Raw genomic sequence first — 24291 nt, 5'->3', positions numbered from 1 at the left:
GAATATGATCCTTTGGCTAATGATATGTTCTTGCTATAGTCTATACCTCTTGTATTTATGCATGATGAGGCTAGGTAATGTGTATTGATCAATATTCTATCTCCTCTATGTGTATTTCCCAAATTCAAGGAGAACTCCTAATAAGATCCCAAGATGCAAGTATATGCTCCTCTACTACAAGTGGATCCTCATGGCTTGTAAGATTTGAGGTCCATACTCGGGCTACTCATCTTGGTGAAAACTCTCAAAGTGATATGACCCTTCCTTCCATTTCCTACACCCTATTTTCTAACCCACACCTCATAACCTTTACCTCACTTCCTATCATTATTACCTTCCATCTACCTTTCATATCCCCTATCTTAACCTCCTCCACTTTCCTACATCCTATCCTAAACCTTAAACTCATACACACTTACTTTTACTTCACCTACCTAACCCCATTCCATCCTTCACATCCTTTTATCTCACCCCATTCACTTTCCTACCTTCCAAACCCCTAACATATCCTAACTTACTCTTTCACCATTACATCCTTCATCACTTACCTCCCTATCTTATCCTAACCCACACCTCATAACCTTATACCTCTCAGCTTCCATTTTATACCACCTTCCTAACGGTACACTTATGCTCCCTTCCAAAACACCGACAAAAAATAGCACTCGATCACTACACAGTGCTCTCACGGCTCTACAACAGGGATTTTTTGTCACAACCATATATACCAACATCCATAATTAGGATATATTTTACATAATGACACTCAATCATGTAGGTTTAGGTCATCCCTCTCCTTAATTAGGATATATTTTAAATATGGAAAGTAGTGTTAGTATGTTTCAGGCTAACTATATTGTTCATTATTTAAAATGCAGTGTTTAATTAATACATGATTGTAGGATTGTTCAATGGTTTAGGTCTTGTAAGAAATTCTTCTTTTAAATCGATCATATCATATTACAGAAACCTCTCACCATCTCTGCTATTGGCAATTAATCTGATAAATCTATAATAAACTTTGAATCTAAATATTTGAATATGTATAACAATGAATTTGCTGATTATACCCTACCTTTTTCCTACAATGATTAAACCATTCCTACATCCTGTAGCAATTAAACCCACAGGGAACCTATGTCCACCTCCCTCCTTCGTGTTCATCAGGGGATGGCCCAACAATAACTTCTCGACTTACTAGACCCCCACCCGCGACTTCTTGAGTGTGTAATCAATCTGGATTCTTTTGTTGGAATTGGCATGGGAGGAACCACTTCATTCCGCAACTAGAGCACTAGTAGTAGATAGCTAGGATAGCTGACGATTAAACCCACAAGTTCCCTACAGAGGCAGGATTTTGTAATGGCAGAGGCGGGATGAAGAGGGGGGATTTTGTAATGGCAGAGGTTGATGGGACGAAGAGGCAGGATTTATGAAATGACTTGGTCTTTTTTTTTTTTTTTTAAGTAATGCACACGGTCATCGAAATTTCGACGAACGCGAGCACTTTTTCTAAAAAAACCCAAATGTCATTGCCAATTCCTTCTTCGTTGAAACCAAATGTTGCATTATCATCATAATTCTAACGAAATTGGGCAATTTTAAAAAAAAAAATCAAATTTGATCACAATATACCTTCTCTATCAGAAACCTCTGTTGGAATTTTAGGCCAAATGTATTAGTGTGGAGCTATCTTGATTTTATTATAGCTAGAAAAACCGTCCATTAGTGATAACATTGCATGGCCTACTGTGAGGTCTACAATTATGTCGATACTGGGTAAAGGAAAGTCATCCTTTGGACAGGCTTAGTTGACATCTCAAAAATCGGTGCATATCCTGATACTGCCATCTGGTTTTGAAACTAGCACAATGTTGGAAATCCTTTCAGCATAGTCTATAGCTCAAATGAATCCGATGTCTAATAGTTTCTTTAGCTTAGCTTTGACCATGAGTGCTACATGTGGATTCATCTTTCTTAGTTTTTTCTTAACTGGCTTAGCTCCTAGAGCAATAGAAAAGTGATGCATGATTAAATGTGGATCAATCTCAAGCATATCTGCGTATGACCAAGCAAAATTGATTTCCTTTTCTTTAAAGAATTTGATGAACTCTTGTTTTTCTGCCTCTGTAAGTGATTCTGTTATGTGTATGTTTTTGGTTGCTTATGTTGTACTAATGTTGATTGATTGAGTGGGCTCAATCAATATGGGTGATCACTCTTGATAGTGTTCAGGAAGAGTGTCAAGTCTCTCATCTTTAGGTGCCTCAAAAAGGTTTTCACTCATAGATGCGTCCTTTATTTTTACTTTTTTGTGATCTAGTGCTGCCATTGCCTGGTTTTTAGCAGTAGATCCTTTATTGCTTTCATTTTTGCGACTAAGAGACTTGACACTCCCTTGATTGCAGATGTTGTTACTTTGTTTACTAGTAGAGTCTATTTCTGGGTTAACGGTACATAAGTAATGGATAATGGAATCATCATTTGGGAAAATTGGTATGTCATGATTTTCAGGTTCATCCCAATCTATGAGGTCAGGAAAGATGAGTGGTAAAGAGTCATTGGGTGGGTCGAGTTCAGCTGTTGTAAGTGTTAGGATGGAGGTATCATCAAGGTTGGCTAGGATATTGAATAAGTTAATAATTGTGTCGAGGTCTTCGATGGTATCATCTTCTATGTAAACTTGCTCATAATGTTGCTGCTCATTTTCCATGGTGTCATAGATATTTTGTGGACCAAATTCAAGTAGTCTAGGTTTTGTGCCTTGTTCTTCTTAAGAAAGGGGTGTATGACTAGTGTTTTCAGCAATATCTTCAGTAACATTGGAATAGATGCCCCATTCATATTCATTTGAATTAGTCTCAGAGGTTTTATCCCAGATTCTTTCAGTGTTGTGGACTGGTATGTTGTAGGGTGAAAACAGGTTTTTGATAATTGATACTAATCTGACAGTCTTCTTAGATTCCGTATCAGATCCTGCTTCGACTTGTTGCATCTGTTCATATACTATCTCTCCTCAGGGAGTAATTATTTTGTCCAAGGGTGATTCTTCTTTGTTTGAAACAGGTTCCTGAACATGATGTACCTCTTCACAAGGTGTTTCTTCCTTTTGAATGGCTGATTTCTCTTGATGTTTCTCTTTTTCCTGGTATTCACATTCCTTTCGTATTGTTTCTGCTGATTCAAATAGTGCCTCCTGCCATGAGTCTTCCTTGTATTTCTTCTTTGCTTTCCACTGAGGTTTTTGATATTTACTTGGTGTCTTCCTTGGTGGTAGAGTGTGTTCATAGCCCAATCCTATTTTGTCTTTACAAAACTGTGAAGGAGGATCTAATGGTTCTGTGATGCCTTCCTAATGCTTGTCGATAGGTCCTTTGCCATTGTATCGCATATGTTGCATGATTAGGTAGCCTTTTCCATATAGCTGTGTTGGTATAATGACTTCCATAATAGCTGCTCTATCTTCTTCCTCATCCTTGTATAGCCAACTAAGGATGTCCTTTTCTTCTGATTCATGTGCTAGTGTGCCTAGTTGAATAAACTTGCCACCAAACTTGGTGATGGGCTGTGTTGTTTGATGAATTGATGTTGAAGGTAGCCCATGAGATTTAGGTGATGTTGGTAAGTTGATTAGACACAAAAGTTCCAAAGAGTACTCTCTCATGCCTTGTTATTTGATTTTCATCTTCTATTTGAAATCCATAGATAGAGATTTAGGCTTTTCTTGCTGAAGATCTGGTGTTGAGGAAGTTTGTTTTTCTCTGTTATGTGGAACCAAACTGTCTTGGGCTGCCCCCATAGCATTACAATGTTGAAAAGGGTTATGGTCTGCTGATATAGAAATCTCATGTCCATTGTATGGGAACTTAACATGTTGGTGATAAGTTGAAGGTACTGCTTGCATTTCATGTATCCAAGGTCGACCTAATAAGATATTATATGTGACGTCTATGTCTAAGACTTGGCACATAGTGTCCTTTTGTATCGGTCCCACTTGAATTGGAAACACCACTGTTCCTTTGGATGATCTTTCTTCTTCATCATATGCTTTGATAGTGATCTTTTTGCATGGATCAATAGACTGCTTAGAGAAGCCTAATGCAAGGATAAGTTTTAAGGTACAGATATTGAGTCCAGCTCCTTGATCTATTAATACTCTTTTGACTCGATGTTTGTAGACCAAGACTTCAATGTGGAGTGGAGTATTGTGTGGATGGCTTAATGAAATATTATCATGCTCAGAAAAGGTGAGATTATGAGGCCCTATCATGTGAGCCACCATGGCTTGGAATTTGTTAGTATCCAGATCCTGAGGTACATTTGTTTCTAATAGAACTTGTTCCAAGATGTCCTTGTGTTTTGGTGAAAGTTTCAGCAACTCAAGTATAGATTTTTGAGCAGGAGTTTTGCGCAATTGACTGACCAGATCATATTGAATTTTGGGGATAGTGTTTTCTACTGATGTATGCCCCTTCAAGACATATTTTTGAGCTCTGGTGGTTACATTGATTGATTCATGTTCGTGTTTGTCCTTGATTGTAATGACATTTACTTGATTGTCATTGGTTGATATATGATTGATGGTGTTATTATATATGTGATTGATACAAGCTCCACATGTATTGTTTGATGTTGAAGCTCCATCTTTGTTGTAGTTTGGAAGGGGATTCTTAAAGGCTCCATGGTCACCATTTGTTTTGAGACCATCGACCGTTAAATCACCTCTATCAATCATGTCTTGAACAATGTTTTTGAGCCTCATGCAATCGTTTGTTTGATGTCCTTTGTTTCGGTGAAAATCACAAAAGTGTGAGTCATTTTGTTTGCTAGGAGTTCTCTGAATGTGGATTCCAATGATTGCCCTAATGGTGTGTAGACGTGTTTTGGAAAGTTGTTGGTGTTACCTCATGAGTTTGTATTAGGTCCTTGATTGGTGTTATTATTTTGAGCATTATTGGTGTTGTTTGTGTTGATATTTTCTTGATTGGTATTGGGTGCATAAGTGTTAGTGTCTTGGTTAGCACCCTTTTGATTCTTGGTAGCCTAAGGATTGCTTGATAAAGCTAATACTGGTTGTTTGGATTTCACATCATTAGCTTCGTTTCCTCCTTCATTTCCAGTATTTTTGTTTCTGGTCCAGAACCTGGATTTGTCTAAGTTATTGTTGTTTTGGTTATTGTAATGAGAGTTGGATGAATTTGCTCCTTCTTTGAATAATTTAAATGTTCCTTTCTTTGCACATGCCTCCTCTACTTGGATGCCATTTTTAATCAATTTGGTAAAATATGGTATGCATTGGAGTTTGAGTATGTAACTCATCTTGCTATTCACATTGTCGATGAAAATTTCCATCTTTTCCTTTTCAAGCACATCTCAAGGATATCTCGAAACCATCCATCACCAACGTTGAAGGAATACCATGAATGTCTCGTTGTTCTTCTATTTGGTATTGCAGACATCTAGCATGGTGATGGCATGTTGAATGTTGTAGGAATATTGAGTGATAAATTTGTTGACTAATTCATCAAAGAATCTGATAGGAGGTGTGATTTTGGATAACCATTCCATTTTTTTCCCTCCCAAGCTTCTTGGGAATAATCTCATCAAATAGGTGTCATCATGGGCAAATTCCAGGGCATGATCACATGGATGGCTTTTCCCATCATATTTGTTGAATTGGGGAATGTCCAAATTTGGGGGAAAAGGTACCATGTTTAACCTTCTGTCAAAAGGATAAGGACAAATTTCATTCAAGGAATACCACATTGTTGAACCTTGTTGCATGTCTTGCATTTGTTTTTGCAGCATTTGGATTTGTTGTGTGAGAGCAACCAAGGGTGTATTTATTTTCCGAGGGAAGAGTTCTTCCTTCTCATGGTTTCTAGTTTGGAATGGCGTGTAGCGGTATGTTTTGCTCATGGATGTTTTACTTGGGTATGTTTTGTTTAGGTATGTTTTGCTCAGGGTCGCATGCATCCTCTTCTTGTTGTTTTTCTTGATAAGTATAGAGTCGAGACCTTGTTCTTAAAGTATTTGTATCAAAGTCTTCAGGAATCCTAACTCCTTTGCTTGCGAGCATGAGTAGGTATTTTTCTTTATCAACCTCTATGAGTCTTTCCATAAGTCTTTGAAATGAGGCACTTTCTTGGCATTCCTGAAGGAGTTCTTCAATGATCTTCGTGTCTTCTAGATTTGGATAGTCGAAGGGATTTGATAATCGTCGCCCCATACTAGACTTTGGTTGTGTTTCGCTTTGTTTGTTTCATTGAGAGCAAGTGATAGTGGGCATCTAATAGAAAAATTTTGTGATGAAGGGGATGAATTCCTCTTCTGTGTCTTGCTCAGAAGTTGGTGGCTCTACTCGAGGGGTGTTGTAGGTGATGCAAATGTCTGGGAAGAAAGCCAGTCTGCGATTCAAGCATTGGCTGAATGCTGCTTTTTGACAAAATGCTCTACTCCTCAATGGTTCCTTGTTAAATTCATTTGTTTTGTCTTGAAGATACAAGCACATATGATAGAGGAATGTTTGATGAGATTTGAAGAGTTGGCGATTGATGTATAGAAATATATTCCGTTTGGCAAGTTTCTGAGAACTAGGTTGTTGTTTCCTTAACTTGGTGTTGCGATAAATACTCTTTCTTCTCAAAATATGAGGATTAGTCATGCACAAGTGATCAATGGTTTCCTTTGATTTGTTTTGGATTCAAGATATCTTGTTTGGAAACTTAAGTATCTTGTTTGGAAACTTAAGTTTACTTTTATCAAATGAAGGTTTAGATGCCCCCTCATGACAAAGTGTGTCAAATGTTATGGAATAAGAGCTTTCCCGATATGGAAACTCGATTTGACAACTTTGAGTTTGAAACAAGTATGTTTTTGGGATAAAATCCATTTGATTGAAGGACCTTTTGATATGTGTGATGGTGTTACTTGATTCTGATAGGAAAGATGTGTTAATCCTTTGACTAGTTTTTGGCTTTTGACAATTTTGTTCTAAGGAAATCTTTCTTTTGGAGTAGTTTTGATACTCTAATTTTGAATTTTTGTCTGATGGAGTTTGAGTGAGGAAAAATGGCTTCCTAAACTGTTTTTAGAATTTTCAAATAAGTTTCTGTTTTGCTCTCTATTTTCTCAGTTTCGGCTATGCGCTAAGCCAGAAACCCAATGCGATATCAAATGTCTTCGACGCGCTAGAGAATGATTTCAACATGCTAAGCTGTCCTTCTTAAGCACTAACTTGGACTGTTTGATTTTGATCTAGTTTTAAAAGATATGCACTGATATGTCCTACGAATGCGCTAACTTTTGATCTCAATGCACTAATGTTTGTACTCAACGTGCTAGGTTGTTTTTCAGAAAGTGCTAAGATTCAAACTAGTGAATGTTGGGATTTCTTATGCGCTAAAATTTAGAACTGATGTGTTATGTTAAAGCTAGATTCTAGAGATGGATACTTACAGATTTCATGGTCATTCAATGTTAGAACATGGCATTAAAAAGGCTTTACTAAACTCCAACAAATTGTAGTCTCCAGGTGTAACGTCTCCTGGCCTGTGCATGGGTGTAATGTGGTAGTTTGAAAAGGCTTAGAAATTCAAACAAGGGTGTAAATGTCAAATTCCCTCTGCATGGTGAGGTAAATGTTAAGAGAAAAGTTTCAAACTAATGCAAATTGATAGGTGCATGGCCTGCGTTAGATGAAAAGGCACTGGAAACTTTCAAGTAGCTGCATTGGGAGGTCCAGAGCTAACATCTCCCCTGTTGCGCATGAGTTTTTTGAAGTGTGTATGGTGTATGAGGAACGTGGCAAGTGGGAAAGGTTTAATAAACCTTTAGCAAATTATATTGGCAGGTAAATGGCCTACGTTGTGTTGAATGGTGTGAAAAGGAGGGCAATTAAAGTTTCCAACCAATTCCCCTGCGTGGTGTTTGGAAGGCATTCTAAAAATTCCAAGTAAATGCAACTGGTGTAGAGCCTCACTTGCGTTCCTCTTCCTATGCCCCTGCGTGGAGGTGAGGGAGGGTTAAAATGAAGTTCCAAACCAATGCAATCTGCAGGTGCAGCATGGAATGGGTAGAGCAGGCCACGTAAAACCTCAAGCAAAATGTAATAAAGGTATACCAATTTCCCCACAAATTTGGGGTTGCAAGCAAAGGCAAAAATTTTCAAAGCAAATTCAATTGGTAGGCATAGTACCAACGTCCTCCTGCAGATGTGTAACATTGGTGAAGGTTTAAAAACTTTCAAGTAAATGATTTTCCTGCCATGGGTTCTGGTGTAGCAAATAAAAGACATCAAAATTTTCAAACCAAGGAAATTGGTAGGTGCAGACCCAAATCCACAACCATAACCAGCATCCTCTCTGCGTGGTTGCCAAAGAAATTTTCAAACAAATGTAGTTCCAGGCTAAATGCCATTATCCCACATTGGCTGGGTGGGCGAAAATTTTGGTATTTAAATTTAAACCTCCACCCAACTATAGTGTCAAAGCCTTGAAGGATTTTGACACAAGGTGCTCATCGATGACCCCACCAGATGGACCTCACATGTGCATGGTTCTAGAGGTGAGTGAGTTTTGTAGTGGAAAGGCAAGTTAAAAAGCATGAAAGTTCGAGGAGATCAGACGGTGGGTGCTATACCGCAATGAAGAGATGCTCGCCAGTTAAGCATCATGGATCAACGACCAAGCATGTGCGGAAAAGGACACGGTAAAGATCATGCAAGTTCAGAGAAGATTGACAGTTGGTTCTACTCCATGAAGTGAAGGTGCTCATTGGTTAAGCATCGCGGAGTAGCAACTAGCTGGTGAGATGGAGGTGAGGTGTCATCGTAGGTGGCGAACAGTGGACCCTCCTGACGAATCATAGGCTGCCACATGGCAGGAAGCAGGGCCAAAAATTGAGAAAAATTGAAGTTAAATATATAGTCCTGACTATAGGAAAAATTGCAAAATTTAAATGAGTGGTTGTGTAGAGATGTTATCTTTGCCCAAATATAGACATATTGTATATCATTGGAAAGCCCGAGGAATGACAAATTTGGTTTTGAAAACAGTTTCAACAAAACACAGATATTTTGAGAGAAGTTTTGATGAGAAAGATGAAGGAAATATTTTTCAGTTGGGGAATAAGGGACACATGGTGATCTTTGGTGCATTCTATTTTTTTTCCCCCTCCTTCATATTCTCATTTCTTCTCAATTGTAAGGGTTCCATAATTATGAGAGAAGTGCTCCAGATTTCATGGTTTCCAGTTCTGAATTTCTTGACCCAAGTTTGTAAAACTCTTTGGTCTTTTTCAGGGTATAGAGGTTACATTGCAGTATGGCATATTATTTTCTAGTTGTAGGTTTTACTTATGTTAGGCATGAGTAAATTTCACACAAGATTGTCTCTAGGCTTGTATTTCATTATTACAAATTTAATCCTCAAGGAGGCTGGAATTTGTCATCTCTAGGAGATTGTTATGATTGTTTGTAGGTATCCTTCAATGAAGGTTTTAAATTCTATAATCAGTCATAAATAATCTAATATGTATCCAAGATCTGATAATTTTGTGAATGAATCAAGTAATGCATTCGTATAAGGTATTGATGCAAGAATATTCAATAAGGAAAACAAGTTTGTAGCTAAGATTTACATTTGTAGTTCTGTGTGTGACTCTATGCCCAATGAATAAGGCACTGGTCTTTGAAGGATTTGGAGATTCTTTCAGATTTATACAAATTTAAAGAAAAATCTATTTCCCTTTATGTTTAGGGGTTGTGTTCTATTCATTCCAAACTCTGTTTTATCTATTGTTTGTACAGATCTAGCCAATATGTATGTGTTTTCTATCTTGTTGAGCTTGTGGAATGATCTATATGCTTATTGTTGATGCAGTCATATGTCTATAGCTAGTTGTATTTAATGCATCAAAGGGTGTCCCCCCTAGGTCTATCAGAACCTGAAGTGCAGGAGGATCAATTAGGGTCCTATGTTATGTTGTCCAAGTCCTTATGTGTTCCATAGATTGAAATTGGCCATTTCATTGAAGGATTATAGGTGAACTTGGGTTAACTTGATTTGGTGAACAACAAAAATGCAACTCTGCTGGGGAGAATGATGTAAAAAAATTCTATCAAGTGAAACCCATGAGTCTAGCCAAAATTCATTTGGGGAACAGTCTTAGAAGTTTACAAATCTGAAAGTTATTTTCAGATTTGAAAGTGTATACCCTGGAAAGTCTTGTTGCTTTGAAATTTGAAAATATTATGTGACTCTGTTGTGTGTGGTATGACCCAAAAATCTAAAAGTGTTCAGAGTGAAGATCAGTATTTAAATTTTATTCCTCTTCAGGGAGGTGGCGACTCTGTAAGAACGAACCTGAGATTTGGAGGGGTTCTTCAAATCTTCAGTCAGAAGTGAAGTGAATAGCAGCAACAATTTCTTTTACTAGGTATTCCTCAAAGTATTTATGAGACAATTCATGTTCCTTATTGTAGCATCCTAAAATTGTGACACTTGCAATGTCGATTGCATTTGGGTCTTCACGATGGCGGCACAATGTTGAACCTGAATGGAGACCCCGAAACCTGCTTGTGACATCAAAAACTGCATATTTCTGCACCTTGGCTTGATCCTTCCTTGCACCTTGTTATCCCGGGAGGTGGGACCATGGCACCCAGTGCCCTGGTCCTTCTAGACCATGGCACCTAGCACCCTGGTCCCCCAGGACCATGGCACCCAGCGCCCTGGTCCCTGGCCCTATTTTGGGCCCGGTCTCTCATTGGGCATCGGGTCTTTAAGTTTGCAATTCGGAAAATGATGCTTCTAGGTTGGCCTAAGGTTGGAAAAATTAGTCTCTCAACCCTAATTGACAAGTATATAAACTACTTTTCCTCTCCTATAAAGGGAGGAAGGAAGGAAATAAGCAAGAACAAGAGGCGGAAGCGATATTCAAACATCCAAACATTCAAACATTCAAGCATTCCTTCAAGTAATTGAGCATTCTAAGTCTCCATTCAAGGCTAGGTGTTTCCTTCAAGACAAGGATTCAACCATTGAAGAGGAGATCACCTACAACATATAATATACAACATCATTACACCTTCGCATGTAAGAATACAAACATTCTTACAACAAGGTATCAGTACTTGTTTACATTACAAACATTTACATTTACAGCATTCTCATTTCTTGGTTAATTCCAAAACTGGGGTTTGACCTAAAGGCAAACCCCTAATCCCTAACCCTCCAATCGTCCTCTCTTTTCTGTGTGTAGGTTGCAGGTACGCGGCTGTAATTGAAGATCTGGAATCCTTGTGCAAAGACAAACATATCCACCTTCGTTTCGCAGATTTTTCAGAGGACCGTGTGCACTCCGGGTGCCATCGTCCAGTCAACTTTTGCTCAAATTTGCAGAACAGCATCGTCTCGACATTTTAATGCTAACTCCAGGTCCGCAACTTCATCCCGTATCCCTATCTCTGTCTATAAGCGAATCTTTCCTACTTTACATGCATTCCTAGTTCAATCCTTCTATCTACATTCTTTACAAAAGAGGGTATCCTTGATGTCTTAACCCTTGAAACTCATTTAGAATCTAGTCTTGCATTGTGTGAGATTGGATCTTGTGGGTTTCAACCCCTCTTTTGAATGTAAAGTCTCTCCTAAGTGAAAACCATCAACCCTAGTGACCCTCCTTTCTCTCTCCTTGGAGTGGGGGGAGGAACACCTAGGGTTCAATTTTTCCACTTTACATTTTGGTGAACCCGACATGAACATCCTAATTCTGATTATTCATGGTTAGATCTGAAAAATTTGCTTCCTTAATTACATTTCCATGTTTGATCTTTTGCAAATTTTAGAGGTTAATTGCATAAAAACCCTAAAATTTTCTTTTTAGTAATTGAGCTTGTGAGATGTTTAATTGTTAATGCTTGTTTCAGATCTACCCTTTTATTGCAAATTGTTAATTCATATTTGTGCTTTAATTCTGAAAATTAAGTGGTTAAGTGTCAAAACCCTAATTTTTAAAACCTTCTTGATTCAACCTTTGACTGATAATTTCACTGATCAAAACACCTCCAAATTGGCTGTAACTTTGGATTCCGCAACAAAATCACAATATCTCTCATCCCTGAAAATTTGGAAAAAAGTTGCAAGGACTGTGTGCACCTCGAGCGCCATCGTCCCCGCCATTTTTTCTGAAATTTCGGGAGCTAGATCTTACTGTATTTTTCTGCTAAAATCCAGAATTTTGGCTGATTTTATTAATTCTAACACTTTCAAAATTAAAGTCAAAGTTGGTCTAGTGATTGCTTGGATAAAGGCTTATAATCATTCAAAAATTGTTGAAATTAAAATTCATATCAAAATTGTGTTTCTTACTGTCTTAAATCTGAAAAGTGTGTTAGCATTCATTCGAAATTTCAGTGCTTTATTCAAATTTTTGCAGTTTGTGACTTTTGAAATTAAGTGTTTGATTACAGCAACTTTGATTTCCACTTTCAAATTTGAATTTTGCATGAAATTGAGTCAACTTTTAAATTTCAAAGCCTGCATTGCTTTCAGTATCCCCTCTAAAATCATAAAATTCAAAATTTCAGTTTCCCTCTCTTTTTCAAAATTCAAATTTTGCATTTTTCAACAATCTTGGTGGGGTTCAATTTTGAGATTGCAACTTTAGTTTGGCCTATCTACAGATCATAAAATCACTCAATTTTTTCAGATTAGCTTTAAAATCATCATAACTTTCACCCCTGAAAATTTCAAAAAAAGTTACGAGGACCGTGTGCACTCCATTCGCCACGGTCCCCGACATTTTTTCTGAAATTTTGGGAGATTGTCCTGGTTATATTTAACAGCTTAAATCTAGGAGATTGGCTGATTTTATTGAAATTTGCTACCTCTAAAATTCAAAATCTTCTCTCTCTCTTTAGTGCATGAGTTTTACAACAATAAGCCCTACTTACACTATTCCCGTTAGACAAAGCCTTAGAATTAAGTCTTTCCAAGGTTTAATTACTGAGGAGATGGAACCTAATTTGAATGGCCTTTTTAATGAGGACATGGGTAATTCCTCTAATCCTCTTAATGATGAAAAAGCTCTCCATGAGGCTTTTGTAGAACAACTTTCGAAATTGGATAACCAAGTTGATGATTTTCGACAATGGATGTCTCAAGAATACCCTGATAGTGAAGCTCTTTCATTAATTGAGGGTCTAAAATGTATGGTTCAAAGTGATAAGAATGGAATTGATATTTTGCGTGGTATTGCACACATTGTGGATTTGAATGTGATGCCTATGAAGAGTTGTGCCAAAACTTTAGGTTATACACAACCTCCTACTCAAGTCAATCATTCTATTCCTTTGACAACTCCTATTGCTAGTATACCTACTTTTACACCAAACATAATGACTAATTCAATACAAGACATTCCACCTATGATCACCAGTCATGGGGGCAATCCCTCTTCTCCAATCAACCCTCTTCCTTCATTCAATCCAACTTCTTCATTCATTCCTTCAATGAGTTTTCCTATTTCATCTCCACAAATAAACACGATGCAAGGGGGCAATTCATTTAACCATTCCATTCCTCCTTGTAGTGTTCCTCCTTTCCAATCATCTCCTATGACTAACTATCATAGTGTCCCACCACCTTACTCTCAATCAATACCTTCTTTCAATAACATAATACCTCCATCACAATCTAACACATCTAATATGAACTCTTTGACTGAAGCGACCATTAACAATCTTGCACAAACTATCTCTTCTTTACAGCAACAAATTGCCTCTATGAATCAATCTAAGACTAGTGTACCCACATTTGATGTTGCAAGCCCACTTTCTCTTGACATTGTTCGAGCTATCCCCCCTAAACATGTTGAAATCCCACATTTGGAGCTTTATAATGGTAAGGGTGATCCTCTAACACATGTTAAGACCTTTCAAACAATATGTAGAGATTTTGCTTATGACCAAAGTTTGCTTGCAAAACTGTTTACTAGAACATTAAGAGATAAAGCCCTACAACGGTATTGCTCGTTGCCTTCTTATTCCATTACTTCTTTCGAACAACTTGCAAATGCTTTTATTCAACAATTTCAAAACAATATAAGTCCTAAAGTTACTTTGATTGATTTAATGCATTGTAAACAAGGTGTTAAAGAAAAAGTGACTGATTTCATTGGTAGATATAAGCATTTGTATGCTCAAATTTCTTTTCCAGTACCTAACAATGATATTCAAAGAATCTTTATTTCTAATTTACAAAAAGATATTAGAGAAAAACTTCTATTTTCTGAGTTTACTTCTTTCCAACAGTTGTGCGCAACTCTTCACAATTATCAACTGACTGTGAGTCAAATGGAACAAGCAAATCCTATGGCTCCGAGTGATAAGGGTGATAGTAGTCAACAACCATTTGGGAAGTTCAAACCGAACAGAGAGTCTATGAAATTCAATGAAAACATCATCAACAACAATGTGAATGCAACATCAGGTGTGCCTCCTATTTCTAAGTTTTTCAAGAAAGAAAGAAAGTTTACTCCTTTGAATGAATCATTGCATAGTATTATGAATAAGTTATTGGAACAAAATATGCTTACTCTTCCTCCTATAAGGCAAATAGATCCTACAAAGATTAATTCACCCTATTTTGATAACAAATCTTTTTGTCAATTTCATCATCAACCTGGGCATGATACTGAAAAATGTTTTGCTTTAAAGGGTAAAATTCAAGATTTGATTGATAATAATACTATCTCTATTTCTGGTGTGAATGATAAAGGCAACACATCTGTAGCTCCTCCTAACCAAAATATTAAGATTTTTACTGATCCATTACCTTCTCATACCTCTAATGTGGTTGAGACTAATGATTCCTCTTTCTCACCTGATAGTCTTGTGTCTATGACTCCGAATGTGATTAACTTTGTGGAACAATAGAAAATCCCTAAAGAACCTTCTATCACATTTGATTCCAGTGAAACTATTAGGGCACTTGATGGTCCTTTATATATAGTTGCAAAAGTCAAGAATACACCTTGCCGTGGAGTGCTTATTGATCCTTCTTGCATGGTTAATGTCATTATTGAAGAATTTATTTTTACTTTGCAATTGAATCAAGTGATCTATGACAAAACAAATGTGGTCGTGAAACTATTTGATGCATTTTCTTCTCCTGCAATTGGTTCTATTACATTACCTATTGAGGTCCATAACAAATCCCTTGATGTAGACTTTTCTATTATTCCATCATCCGAACAATTTCATGTGAAGCTAGGCTATCCTTGGCTATCTTCCATGAAAGCTATTGCTTCCCCTATTCACAAGTGTTTGAAATTTCCCCATAATGGTGAAATTATTACTGCCAATCATAGTCTCTTTAAACAAGCTGAAAGAACTTCTAGCGTTCCTATTGATTATCTTTGGCCTAAACAATTCCAATCTCTTCCACCGCGGAGTGATCATCTTTTCAAATCTTATCAAAAGTGGAAAAAAGATATGATCCTATCTCTAAGTGAACCTAGAGCACCCAAACTTGATATTCCTATCATTCTTGAGAAGGAAGTTCTTCCTTTGAAAGATAAAACTAATGTCTTTCCTCAAGAAGATTCCCAACCCATCCCTATGAATGTGACTATGTCTATGACTAATAAAATTCCTAAAAGTAGACCTATACCTCCTCGTCATGATGGACTTGGTCTCCTTCCTAAACCAAATATTCCTCCTTTATATGGAGCAGTTCCTCCTCCTTCCTCTTATGGAGAGAAGAGACCTTCCTCTTCTCCTATTGTTCAACCTAAGAGACTAAAACCTAAACACCCAAGTGAAAAGGATGAGAACATTCCTCCTCCTCAATCTTCTCAACTTCCTACTAAGACTAGACGAAATTGGTCTGCACGTGAACGCCGATGAAAGCGTCATCTTAGAGCTCAGGCAGCTACTTCTCAAACTTTGCAATCCCCAAAAACACCTTCAGATAGTATTATTCCATTTTCTCCTCAGCCAAAAATTGAGCCAAAATCTCCTAAACATAAGGTGCATGATGGTCTTGATCCTGTGCGAGTTAAAGATCCTATTTTTATAAATCTTGATGATGATATAGATGAAAATGTTATTCATGATGAAAATGTTACTCCTCTTTCTTCTGATAGTGAATATGAATATGTTGATGTTGATAACCATTTATCTAACGCATTTTCTAAAGCACTTATCCTAGCTCCTAGACAAGAACAACGTGGCATGGAACATGAACATAGCCCTTGTTTGGATCTTGTGATAGCTCCATCTGTTGTGTTGGATGTTCCTCCTCTAGCGTGTTTCCTGCCTTCCCAAAATGTTGATCAGCAAGATCAGGGGGTAGATGACGTGCTAGACTAGTTTCATTAGCATAGCAGACTCTCTCCTCCTCTCTTGATCTCTTTTGTTACTTCTTCTATGTGTTACTCTCATTCTTCTATTTGTTGTCCTTAGTGTTGTTTACTTGAGGATGATGCAAAGCATTGAGATCTCTTTTGGTCTCTTTCATGTTGACTCAAAAGACACATGTGTTCCCTTCTTCTAGGTCACCTTCCTTGATTGGGGAATGAAGAACAATTATGCATACATACATATGATATACATGAATTATCATATAGCATACTGACCCCGAGGAAAGCGAAGTCACCTTGTGCTTTGTGTTTTGTGTCTATTATCCTTGGGCTTATCTCACACTTGGTGGTTAAATCCTTGTGATAACGTGCTCCTTTCCCTTCTCATTTCTTATATGTATCACTACCTTAAAGCAATCACCCCCGATGAGGCATGTGCAATCGATTTAATGTAGGGGGGCATACATCTCGTTCATATCTCTTCAAGATACTTGAAAGTTTCTTGGTGAACTTAGCTTTGCCTTGAAAATTTTTGGTATTTTTCTTGCATGACTCATAGTGAGGGAACCTTACTACTGACAGTCATGGTTCTCCCTCATAATCTTCCCTTTTACTTTGTCAATCGAAGTCGTAAGATCCTTAGTCCACTGGGGGCTTGGTGTATCTTGCCTCCTTGACGTGGTGAAATTTTTTCAATGTTGTTTCCTTGTACTTTACCAGAAGTATGGGCGTACGCTTGTACTCCCGCTAAAGTGGGGGCTAAATGTAGTGTCCTAAAATTGTGACACTTGCAATTTTGACTGCATTTGGGTCTTCATGATGGTGGCGCAATGTTGAAACTGAATGGAGACCCCGAAACCTGCTTGTAACATCAAAAACTGCATATTTCTGCACCTTGGCCTGATCCTTCCTTACACCCTACTGTCCCGGGAGGTGGGACCATGGCGCCTAGCACCCCGATCCTTCTGGACCATGGCGCCTAGTGCCCTGGTCCTTCTAGACCATGGCACCTAGTGCCCTGGTCCCCCAAGACCATGGTGCCCAGCGCCCTGGTCCCTGGCCCTATTTTGGGCCCGGTCTCTCGTTGGGCATCGGCTCTTTAAGTTTGCAATTCGGAAAATGATGCTTCTAGGTTGGCCTGAGGTCATAAAAATCAGTCTCTCAACCCTAATTGACAAGTATATAAACTAATTTTCCTCTCCTAGAAAGGGAGGAAGGAAGGAAATAAGCAAGAACAAGAGGCGGAAGCGATATTCAAACATCCAAACATTCAAACATTCAAGCATTCAAGTATTCCTTCAAGCAATTGAGCATTCTAAGTCTCCATTCAAGGCTAGGTGTTGCATTCAAGACAAGGATTCAACCATTGAAGAGGAGATCACCTACAACATATAACATACAACATCATTACACCTTCGCATGTAAGAATACAAGCATTCTTACAACAAGGTATCAGTACTTGTTTACATTACAAACATTTACATTTACAGCATTCTCATTTCTTGGTTAATTCCAAAACCGGGGTTTGACCTAAAGGAAAACCCCTAATCCCTAACCCCCCAATCATCCTCTCTTTTCTATGTGTAGGTTGCAGGTACACGGCTGTAATTGAAGATCTGGAATCCTTGTGCAGAGACGAACAGATCCACCTTCGTTTCGCGGATTTTTCAGAGGACCGTGTGCACTCCGGGTGCCATCATCCAGTCAACTTTCGGTCAAATTTGCAGAACAGCATCGTCTTGACATTTTACTACTAATTCCAGGTCCGTAGCTTCATCTCGTATCCCTATCTCTATCTATAAGCGAATCTTTCCTACTTTACATGCATTCCTAGTTCAATCCTTCTATCTACATTCTTTACAAAAGAGGGTATCCTTGATGTCTTAACCCTTGAAACTCATTTAGAATCCAGTCTTGCATTGTGTGAGATTGGATCTTGTGGGTTTCAACCCCTCTTTTGAATGTAAAGTCTCTCCTAAGTGAAAACCGTCAACCCTAGTGACCCTCCTTTCTCTCTCCTTGGAGTGGGGGGGAGGAACACCTAGGGTTCGATTTTTCTGCTTTACACTTATAAGGTGAAAAAGTCACCATAGAAAGGAAAATAAATTTGCTATTTACATACTTCATGTTTTAAAAAAAAATTTAGTTAACTGATGGGAGAAGTATGTGATTCTGAAAATTTATGACTGCACATGTTTTGAAAGGAGTTTGTAAAGCAGTAGGATGCATTGTCCAAATAATTGTTCAACAAATGTTATAAACTTGATGGATCTAGATGTAGTTCCTAGATCTAAAAATCCTTTGTCAAATTTGAAAGAAATTGATAGGGAGATTGAAACATGTCTTAAAAGGATCCAAGAGAAGTTTATCTTGTTTTTAAGAAAGAAAGTAGGGAAAAGAAAAGAGGAAGAGTCATCATATGTTTCCTATGAAAGATTTATAGCTGCATTAAATGAGCTTTCAGCTGATGCTAGACCCCATGAGTTTGTTTAGATTGAGTTATTCTTGGAGCTTGATGAGCCTGACTCGGTTAATTGGTCTACTACCTTGAGAGAAGAAAGTGTTGAATGGATTAAAGAATGGATAGATGAGATTGAGTGTATAGTGATGGAGGTGAATCTATGAGTGGATATACCTCTTATGATGTTGAAGGTAACTCTTATTCTCAGCATGATGGTTTAGATGTGTATTCAAAGCAAGAAGAAACTTGTGATAACATAAGTAATTGTTCAAATAATGATGAGCCCATTGAGGTTTCAGATCTTAATGACATAGATCACCTTGTTGTCAAGTTCAATCCACAAGATGTTTGCAACCCCAGTTATGAAACTATGTTGCAACATATAGCAGCATGATAAAGGTTATGATGTGGATGCAAGTTGTTGTAATGATGAAATAAATGTGCATAAAGACATGAGCATTGCAAATTTACTACTTTTATCAGATTGGGACAATGTTTACAACACAGAGGATGAAGCCAAGTAAAATGAAAATGAAGAAGAAGGTTCACTAAGTAGTGAACAAATCTTAGAGCTCTTAGCTGCTAATCTTCAGAGGTATGCATCCAAAAGTGTGCCCAATCTCTCATACCCAACCATTACATGTTTTGATACTGATGATGTTTTTGAGGGTGTGAAGTATGATGCATATGTTGTTGATTCTTTCCCTATATTTGATTTGAGTGATGGACAAGATGAAAATGCATATACGGTTGATAGGTGTGAAGATGTAGATTCATATGTTGACATGAACTCAAAATTTAATATCCATTGTGTGGATCTTGCTTTTAAAGGGCATAACAAATCTGAATTGATCTTCCCTGATTTGCAAGTGGCAAATCAACCATTGAAAAATGACAATCATGTGTCTTTACTTGTGCAAACTGCTGATAGAAATTGTGATCAACATGATGAAGTGCAATCATTTTATGAGGAAGTTTTCCTCTCTAGTTTGCAAGCCATCATTGTGGAAGAGTGTTTATCATTTGAGAAAACTAGCAATAGAGATGTGCCTGATGTTCTCAACTTTCAGACTAAGTTGGGTTACTTCTCTTTTTAGCTGGGAAAGAATGGTAAAGAGTATGACACTCTTATGCCACCGAGTGACCAACCCTTTCAGCATTTGTTTGGTTTTCAAAGATTGAATGATTATGGACATGTTGATGATTATGATTTATGTGATCAGCTGATTAGAAATGGAAGTGTAATTGATCAGGCGGATAACAATGAAACTTCCAGCTTACCTCCAGTTTATGGAAACGAAAATCATGTGTTTGATAGAGGTAAGAATTGATTTTAGTTTTGATGGCTCGGGGCCATTTATAAGTTGTATATTTTGTATAGTTGATTTGCTTCAGTTGTGTGGTTTTCAATAAAGTACCCTGTTGTTTGGGTAGAATAAGGAACCCTTTGTTTTTTAGAAGAGAAGTTTTCCATTTTTGGGTGGTCTGCTCTACCATAAATTCGGAATTCTTGTGTTGATCTTGCAATTAACCATCCCCAGTCAGAGCCACTATTGGGACTCATTAAATTTGGTGAATTTGAAAGGCCCATTTTAAAATTTTGCATATGCACTTTCAAATGACCACCTAATGAATCAACCTAATAGGCCTACTTTGAGGGCATGTAAAATGGATCCAGTTAATCATCAAGAGGTAAAGCTTTGAAATTTGTTGTACACCTTTCATTTGGCCTACAAAGTGGTTTGCAACTCTTTGAATTTAGTTTGGATCAATTTATTAGGTACCCATTTCAAGGGGTGAGCTGAAAGTGCATCATAGGTGCAAATGCAAATTTTATTAAATAGCCTACTTTGAGTGCCTATAACTTTTACCCAGTTGGTCATCATATTGAAATTCAAAGTGCACTGAATTCTGTGCATATAGGTGAGTCCACATCCCAAGTTTCAGGTCTTTATGAATTTGTTTGATAAGTTTTCCAAGATGATTTCTTGAGCCACTTCATTCAATTTTCTACATTTTGATTACTACATCAGTTAAAGTTGCTATTTTCATGAGCGCACTATTTGCACCAGTCAGCTTCCTGGTCAAACTAAGCATTCCAAGGTCTTATTTTTACCTCAAGGTACCTATGCCCCAGATTTGGGGGTCTATGAAGATTGTTTGATATTTTTAAGAAAGGCATTTTGGGGTCCCTGCGCATTGGTTTTATCAGGTTCATAGTGCTGACAGAGCCATTTGGTCATCTTTGACCATTAATATTTCTTCACTCGGGATTCATCTTGAGAAACAACTTGGCAGAGTTAATGTTTGTATATCAAAATACATGCTTGCCAGTTTGTGAAGTCCAAAAAGGTGCTTTGACTAGTTTGAAAATTACATCTTTGGGATTAAATGCGAAAATGTGGCATAAGCGCCTGAAAGTTGCAAAACTCAGTTTAATGATCAGAAAACTATGCCAATCAACTCCAGAGGTATGTTTAAGGTTTCTGAGGCATTTTGAAGGTCAGTTGCATGAAAACAGAAAAAATTAGTCGGACCCACTTTGGGGCCTGATCTGGCTCATGCTCGTGCATTAATTTTACAGTGAAATATTCTTAATTCATGGCAATGTATATCAGTACCAACTCGACTGTAATTAGCAATTTGGTTTGGTGGGAGAATATTTCACTTCATCCTTGTGACTAGATAAAGAATAGAGGAAGAGTGCAATTCGCCAGTTGGATGGTGAGAGGCGACTTCATTTTACTTGTCATCTATGGAATTGTTGGAGCACACATTCCACTTGGATGTGGTCTAGCCTTTGCCCTTAAATATGAAAAAGTAGATGGAGTATCATTTACTCTTTGTGGTGATGGTGTTGCAAATCAAGGGTAACTTTATGAAGCTTTTAATATGGCTGCTTTGTGAAACTTGCCTATAGTTCTTGTGTGTGAGAATAATAATTATGGCATGGGTACAACAGAATGGTGAGCAGCAAAATGCTCAGCATATTACAAGAAAGGACACTATGCTCCAGGTCTTAAGATTCTGGAGATGGACACTTACAGATATGATGGTCATTCAATGTCAAAACATGGCATTGAAAAGGCTTTAGTAAACTCCAACAAATTATAGTTTGCAGGTGTAACGTCTCCTTGCCTGTGCGTGGGTGTAATGTGGTAGTTTGAAAAGGCTTAGAAATTCAAACAAGGTGTAAATGTCAAATTCCCTTTGCATGGTGAGGTAAATGTTAAGAGAAAAGTTTCAAACTAATGCAAACTGATAGGTGCATGGCCTGCGTTAGATGAAAAGGCATTGGAAACTTTCAAGTAGCTGCAATGGCAGGCCCAAAGCTAACATCTCACCTACTGCACGTGAGTTTTTTGAAGTGCGTATGGTGTATGAGGAACATGGCAGCTGGAAAAGGTTTAATAAACCTTCAGCAAATGCTATTGGCAGGTAAATGGCTTGCATTGTGTTGAATGGCGTGAAAAGGAGGGAAATTAAAGTTTCAAACCAATTCCCCTGCGTGGTGTTTGGAAGGCATTCTAAAACTTCCAAGTAAATGCAATTGGTGTAGAGCCTCACTCGCGTGCCTCTTCCTATGCCCCTGCATGGAGGTGAGGGAGGGTTAAAATGAAGTTCCAAACCAATGCAATCTGTAGGTGTAGCATGGAATGGGTAGAGCAGGCCATGTAAAACCTCAAGCAAAATGTAGTAAAGGTAAACCAATTTCCCCCGAAATTTGGGGTTGCAAGCAAAGGCTGAATTTTTCAAAGCAAATTTAATTGGTAGGCATAGTGCCAATGTCCTCCTACAGATGTGTAACGTTGGTGAAGGTTTAAAAACATTCAAGTAAATGATTTCCCTACTATGGGTTCTGGTGTAGTAGATAAAAGACATCAAAATTTTCAAACCAAGGCAATTGGTAGGTGCAGACCCAAATCCATGACCATAACCAACATCCTCTCTGTGTGGTTTCCAAAGAAATGCAGTTACTTAAAATATTTTCAAAAATCTATGGGGTCTAGAATAAGAGTACCTAAGCGTATAATAGAGAAATACTCTACCAACATATGTTTCATGGTCAAGAAAGATGAGACCCTCATGGAGGCAGTCAAGGCCCAGAAGATTTGGATGGCTGAAATGGGCTATGAGGTGGATGCATTAATTCTTGATGTATATGCAAAAATTCTACTTGATGTAGATATAGATGAAGCAGAAAAACCCTGTTGAACTTCACAGCAGAAGACTTTTAAGGTTGAAACTGAGTTCAGTCAGAAGAAGAGGGAAAAACTAGAAGGTAAGGCAACCAAGTTTGTATAGAAAGTTTCTAAGGACATTAAGGCACTCATTGATGTTGTCTCAGAGAGAGGAAGAAAGAGGAAGGATCTAATAGTTCACATTGAACTTGTGACTGCCGATTCAGAGTTAGAGGACAATATACTGTTAGCTTTCAAAAGAGTTGTGAGGAAGAAACCGGAAGAACCTAAGGTGGAAATGAAGAAACAACCGGTTAGGAAGGTTACCATCAAATTACCAGCATAGAAGCAGGCACCTAAGGCCACACCATCAGCTGCATCTAGTGCTACTAGGAGGAGGAAGAAGAGTGACATTGATTTGGCACTAGAGACTGGTAATGTGACTATTATACCACCTATGACTTGTGCTGAAATTGTTGATGAAATAACTAAGGATGGGATGCTGAAAAATGTTAAGTATTATTATGATACATTAGAAGTTGATGAACAGAGAAAGGTAGAGGAAGCAATTCTTCTATATTTAGATATCTATAAGAAAGCATTAATTTAGATAGAAAGTCAAATACCAACAGAGTTATATAATATGTTAGATGCTAGAAGGTTATCTGCAATGCAAGAAGATAAACACATTAAGATGCAAGAACTTTTAGCTATCTGTGTTTCTATAACTCTAGATGAGATGGAGAAGATAATTGAGGCTACAGATAGGAAGGTATTCAATAGAAAACATAGAATAACTAGCCCGATGTTAGGAAGGATGAATGAGATAATAAAAGAAACACAAAAGGCTTGGATTTAATTTCTGGGAGAACATAGAGGATTATTTACTTCACCGGAGACAAAGACAGAAATTGTAGAAATACTGGTTGAAGGGAAAGGTAAAGGGATCATGGGTACACCACCCTCAGTTTTGAAGAATATCAAGATAGTGTAAATTGAGCCACCAGTAAATATACAGACATAAACTGTGACACTGGTTAATGTTGAGAACATTGTACAAGATACTAATGCCAAGGATAATTGTCCTTCGGATACTAATGTATAGGTTGAGGTTACTATTCCTAGAGAGGAACCAATAGTTGCATAGACTGTACCAAGTGGTGAAGCCACCAGTGCAAGTGAGGAGGTATTAAAGGATAAATCATCTAAGAAAATAGAGGAATCTAGTTGGGAACTAGTTGCTTGAACATCATTATTGACTATTGACACTTCTCTAGTTGAAAA

Source organism: Cryptomeria japonica, chromosome 3 (genome assembly GCF_030272615.1).
Source record: "Cryptomeria japonica chromosome 3, Sugi_1.0, whole genome shotgun sequence".
Classification (NCBI taxonomy): domain Eukaryota; kingdom Viridiplantae; phylum Streptophyta; class Pinopsida; order Cupressales; family Cupressaceae; genus Cryptomeria; species Cryptomeria japonica.
This window is presented reverse-complemented; position numbering follows the sequence as displayed.